We start from the raw sequence: 6,582 nt of genomic DNA on the forward strand, positions 1-6,582 counted from the left end.
TGCCGTCTTAGTAGACCATGTCAGCTGCTGTAAAATGTGACTTCTGTTTCTTAAGCCCACTCCCTTCAGGGTATGTTATACCCTGACATCAGTAACTCCATCTTGGCTCTCTGATTCATCCTTGCCCTAGTTAATTACAATGACTCCATCTTGGTTCTCTGATTCACCCCTGCCCTGGTTCTGAGAATGTCTTAAGGCAAAAACAGGTATTCCTGGCAACCGTTCAACCACATTGTCCTTATAAGGTCAGCATACCAAGATTACACACCCTGTTCTGTACTCCACCTAGTCCAAAAGGGGTAACTTCTCTGTGTCCAGCTTCCTCCAGGTGTGCTACAACCAATCCTGTAAAAGGTCATATGCTCCCTTGACCACAATGATATATGCTATTGGCTTCTGTAATCGGCTTGCTTGAATGGGTGGTCTTGCAGTTTTTGGGTTTAAATTACTTGCCTCCCCTTACTTGGGGCTCCTCTCTGTCTCTTGGACTCTGAGGGTGCCACTGGGTACCAGCTAAAATAAAGCGCTACCTTCTTTTTGGACATTGTGCCTCTTTGTCTCCTTCTTGGGTTACAACAGAGTTCTCTTTAAGTAATGAGATGTGCTACCTTGATGGGAAGAGTGAAGAGGGAAGTGAACTGTCTTTATTATTCTCTTCAGTACATCTAATTTTAGATTTCTATTAATTTCTGCTTCATGTGGTACAGGTTTCACAAGCTTCCATTTTCTCTATGGAAAATCTCTTTCCACAGAGATTCTATGAGATGATATTTTTTAGAGCTCTAACACATAGTACCACTCAAGAAATACTAGTCATTATTATAGGAAGGTTCATTATGACAGTCTAGCTTCTAGGCCTTCACAAATATCTGAAGTGCCTTACCATATCCATAAGACCATTCAGTAGCTAACATAAAACTCTGGATTGGGATTCAGAAATAATAGTTATTACAATTTTTTTATTTGGGAACACTCTCTGGTACATTATCTCTTTGAAACTTGAGAAGCCATAAAGTCTGTCTGTTAAGAACTAAGTAAATTCTCCCTCTTTGTAGCACATCAGTGATTAGTTCTACTAGATTTTGCAATGTCACAAATTGGACACTTAAAATGTAGAAGCAACTCCCAAGGAAATCCAGACTGTGGTAAGTGATGAATAAAAATGAGCATACTTGGGCTGCGGATGTAGCTCAGTAGTAGAATGCTTGCTGAGCATATGTAAGGTCCCAGATTTAATCAGCAGCACCACAAGGGGGAAAAAAATGAATGGTCTTTGTTCATAATATCTCCATTTTATCAGCATGACTGGTAAGAAAAACTGCACTGAATATTTGCCTTCTAATTGACTCCTGTGTTAGAAAACATACCTCCTGTGTATTGTGCTGTATGACTATTCAGGAAAAAAAGGTTTTAAGGAAAAGGATTTGTTTTGGAAAGGGCCACTTCCTTGGCAAGCTTCCTTGCTTAGTCTACTGTTACTGAGCTGAACTTTCCCCAAGGCATTAATTACCTAGAAATGACCACCTGGAGGTTGGGTGGAGCCCTCCTTGTCTAGCAGCTCAGGTTACACAGTTCTGTGATGAAAACTTCACCATCTGGGATAAGTGCCAGCAGCCAGCAGCAGCAGCAGTAGCAGCAGCAAGGTAATGGGATCAAATCGTTCCCCTTACACTTTAACCTGTCTGGGCAAGACAAAGCTTCAGCAAGGAGAAAGCATCATTACATTTAATTTAGACTTCTGGAGTTCAGAATTTTGTTTTTTTTCATCAATAAAATAAATGTTTAAATTTAAAGCTATTTTCAGGGACAGAAGCAGGAAAGCATTGACTTACTAGTCTTTAGATAATGTTAGTTTCTTGCCAGTGCATACATTTCTAATAAAGAAGGAAAAATTAATATGGTGAGTGTTGCCTACTTCCCATTTAAAAGATATATCTGGGCCTACATGTCCAGTGATCTTACACATATAAGCTTAACTTTTTTGGATGTCTGCAATATTTGTCTTTCAGCTTGTGAATAATATTGCTATTATGCTGAGCCTGAATTATAGGTTTGGATTTGCTAAGCAGAAGATATTGTCTTCACTAAATGACTTTTTAAAGAGTTTCCTAATGAGCAGTGGTGTTCAATATGTTGGGAGCCGAGAGCACAACATGTATCAAAGTGCTGGCTATTAAAATAGGTTTCTTTAATTAAATGGAATTAAATTATCTTTAAAGGAGTCATTTAACTTTATCAAATAAACAAATTACAATAATGTGGAGGAGGAGTCGGACTCATTGTAGGTGGTAAAGAAGCAACTGGAGAGATCAATTAAGATTTCTAATTTTCCTTCCTTCTCTACCTTACCTCATCTAATTCATTTGCTTCTTGGGTAACAGCAGCATAGATCTCTTGACTTCATCATGACATAGGCTCCTACTCAGGCTCCAAGATGCTTTGTCACTTTTGATTTCACTAACCCAAGTCACTCTAATAATTTGAACCTGTGCATCAGCATTCCAGGTGAAGGAAGGTAAATATTTTTTCTTTAAACATGTGTTCTCTGTACTTTGTGTTTTGATAGTTGTGTAAATTGACATTGCATAAGGAAAAAATAAAAGAGAAGATGAAATAAAAAGAGAGCCAATAGTGGTGACAAGTAAAATGCACATGTTGTATAGTCTACTATTATCTAAGTCTGTGGAAGTTTCCTTCTAAAGTGCACAACATTTATTTCTACAGGACTTATTGACTATAAATGATGAGCGACTATAAGCCTTGTTAGAATGTTTAATTGCCTGCTGGTACATACACTATCACTGTGGTTAAAAGAAGAGTGGTGCTGCATGATAATAAGGTATTCAAATAAGATCCTTTCTTTTGTGGTCTAGGCATTTCTGTATTGTCGTGAAACTACCAACCTAATAAAAATGAATACCAGTCAGAAAAGATCTGTATACAAAACAACTCAACTAAATATTATTGAGCAATGGGAGAAAGTAATGCAATTTATTATTCTTATTTTGTTATTAAAATACCTTTTCTTGGTCTCATTGAACACTTCAGTAGGTGAGGGGTTTCTTGTGTGTCATCTTCATTAGCACAGCCAGGCCTATACACAAGCAACCATGTTGGAGGAACCTGCAGGTGACATTGATCTTGGCACCACCTACTGCTGTGTGGGTGTCTTCCAGCACGGAAAATGGAGATAATTGCCAATGATCAGGGAAATCATGACTCCAAGCCATGTCGCTTTCACTGACACCGAACGACTGATTGGAGATGCTGCAAAAAATCAAGTGACTATGAATCCCACCAACGCAGTATCTGATGCTAAGTATCTGATTGGACATAGATTTGATGATGCTGTGGTTCATTCTGATATGAAGTACTGGCCCTGCATGGTGGTGAATGATGTAGGCAGGCCCACAGTTCAAGTAGAATACAGAGAAGAGACAAAGAGCTACTACTCAGAGGAGGTGTCTTCTAAGGTGCTGACAAAGATGAAGGAGATAGCATAAGCTTATCTAGGGAAGATTGTTACCAATTCTGGGGTCACTGTGCCAGCTTACTTTAATGACTCTGAGCATCAGGCAACCAAAGATGCTGGAACTATTGCTGGTCATAATGTACTCAGAATTATCAACAAACCAACAGTTGCTGCTATTGCTTATGGCTTAGACAAAAAGGTTGGAGCTGAAAGAAATGTGCTGACTTCTGATTTAAGAGGTGGCACTTTTGATGTGTCAGTCTTCACTACTGAAGATGGGATCTTTGAAGTGAAATCTATAGCTGGAGACACTCATTTAGGTGGGGAAGATTTTGACAACTGAATGGTCAATCATTTTATTGCTGAATTCAAGTGCAAGCACAAGAAGGACATCAGTGAGAACAAAAGATCTGTCTGGGACAGGCCAAATAGCTCATCAGATTAAAGTGCCTGCAAGCAGGAGCAGGAGCCAGGCCTGCTGTGCCAGCCTTGCCCTTGGGGCGTAGTGAGACAGCAATTGATACTGGGTGTGGTGGCGCACACCTATAATCCCAGCTCATGGGAGTCTTTAAATAGGTGGATCACCATGAATCTGATTTAGTAGTGAGACCCTAAACACCCCGTAGACACTTCCCTAATAAAAAAAAAAAAAAAAATCTGCCCACTATCTTTGTACTGTATGTGAGTGATCTAAGAGAACTCTTTCTTCCAGCACCCAAGCCAGTACTGAGATTGATTCCCTCTATGAAGGAATCGACTTCTACACTTCCATTACTCATGCTCAATTGAAGAGTTGAATGCTGACCTGTTCCATGGCACTTTGGACCCTCTGGAGAAACCTCTTCAAGATGCTAAACTGGACAAGTCTCAAGATCCATAATATTTCCTGGTGGGTGGTTTTAGCCATATTCCCAAGATTCAGAAGTTTCTGCAGGACTTCTTCAATGGAAAACAACTGAATAAGAACATCAACCCTGATGAGGCTGTTGCTTATGGTGTAGCTGTTCAGTGAGCCATTTTATCTAGAGACAAGTAAAAAATGTCCAAGATTTGCTGCTGTTGGATGTCACTCCTCTCTCTCTCTCTCTCTCTCTCTCCTCTCTCTCTCTCTCTCTCTCTCTCTCTGTATTGAAACTGCTGGTGGTATCACGACATTTCTCATCAAGCACAATATCACCATTCCTACCAAGCAGACCCAGACCTTCACTACCTACTTTGACAACCAGCCTGGTGTGCTCATTCAGGTATATGAAAGTGAGCATGCCATGACCAAGAATAACGACCTGATTGGCAAGTTTGAACTCACAGGCATACTTCCTGCACTCCATGGTGTTCCTTAAATTGAAGTAACTTTTTATATTGATACCAATCGCATCTTCAATGTTTCTGCAGTTGATAAAAGTACAGGAAAAGAGAACAATATTACCATAAGATATAGAACATATGGTCCAGGAAGCAGAGAAGTACAAAGCTGAAGATGAGAAGCAAAGGGACAAAGTGTCCTCCAAGATATCATTGGAGTCCTACGCTTTCAATATGAAAGCAACTGTTGAAGACGAGAAACTTCAGGGCAAGATTAATGGTGAAGATAAACAAAAGATTCTTGACAAGTATAATGAAATCATCAATTAGCTGGATAAGAATAAGACTGTGGAGAAAGAAGAATTTGAATAGCAGCAGCAGGAGTTTGAGCAAATCTTCAATCCCATCATCACCAAGCTGTACCAAAGTACAGGGGCATGTCTGGAGGGATGCCTGGGGGCTTCCCTGGTGGAGAAGCTCCTTTCTCTGGTGTGCTTTCTCGGGGCCCACCTTTGAAGAGGTTGACTAAGCCAACCCAAAATATAGACAATAGCATGCTTCCACAACCAATAAAATTGAAGGACCTAAATTTATAGCAAATTCTGTGGCAGTTATTTAAGTTGAGCTGCTATAGTAAAGTACTGGGCATTCACAATACTTGAATAATGGAACATGTACACAGGGAAACATAGCATTGCCCTTTAAGCACTGTATTGTAAGCGGAAATGCAATGTCTTCAATAAAAGTATTTAAATTGGAAAAAAAAAAACCTTCTTTTTAAGTGTTTTATCTCAGTAAAATACTAACGAACTTAACATGGACAGTGATTCAGTCTTAAATAAGAATTTGTTATAAGTTTTCAGTGATTCACTTTTTGGTTATGAAAGAATATGTGTTCATTATTAAAAATTTGGGAAGCAGATAAAACAAAAAATATAAACAGTACATTCTCCCATCGCTTAATGGCTTCAAAAATATTTGTTATTTAGCCTACTGCTACATGTAATTTGCTAATGTCTCAAGCAACAACATGATACTTTCTTCATGAAGCACTCCTGCCTCCTTGGTGTCAACTAGGCAAGCTGGGAGACAAAGCTGGCCTCCTCCCAGGACACACATTTTCCCTCAGTTATTTCCCTCCTATTACTGTAGGAACCTATTTAAAAGGTTTTTTTCACCCCTCCCAACAAGATTTCTAGGTGATAAAAATTATATCTGCCTTTTCTTTTTTTTAGCCCTGATACTAAATGCCTTCCATTTATTAACATTAAATCCAGAATGGCTAAAGAACAAATGCATATGTAAGTCCAAATACAATTCCATACCAATCTTTTTTGATTCTACTTAGCATTACACTAAACTGCTTTCCTGTATCATTCCCTTCAGAAACTTCTTCCTCTCTTTTTAAAGCATCACATTGTATCGCTCAGTTACACTATAATTTCTTTAAGCTTTCTTGTATTGTTCGATAATTAGAAACCTCTTTTTTTGCTGTTAATAAAATAGTTTGGTGCAAGAAAAATCAATGTAGCAGAAAAAGTTGGAAGCATGAATTTTAACACTGTTTTAAAAAATGGTGCAGTGTTAAAAAATGGAACATTAGGTAATATTTTTGAATTAATGTTACACTTCTTAACCACAGTGGTAATACTTAAGTATAATGTTGTTGCTGTTGTTTGTGATATATCCTGAAGTATTTAAGAGTGCCTTATAGGGCAATCTGATAGAAGAAGAGATACAAAGATTGGAGAGATGGGGTGGGGGGAGAGAGAGAGAGAGAGAGAGAGAGAGAGAGAGAGAGAGAGAGA

At 38.8% G+C, this 6,582-nt stretch overlaps 1 pseudogene; it reads left to right on the forward strand.

Annotated features, from left to right (window-relative positions):
• Positions 1-3,110: 3,110 nt before the first annotated feature.
• On the forward strand, positions 3,111-5,290 carry LOC101562562 (annotated as a pseudogene).
• Positions 5,291-6,582: the final 1,292 nt, after the last annotated feature.

The sequence above is a fragment of the Octodon degus genome, unplaced genomic scaffold (genome assembly GCF_000260255.1).
Source record: "Octodon degus isolate 3935 unplaced genomic scaffold, OctDeg1.0 scaffold00030, whole genome shotgun sequence".
Lineage (NCBI taxonomy): Eukaryota > Metazoa > Chordata > Mammalia > Rodentia > Octodontidae > Octodon > Octodon degus.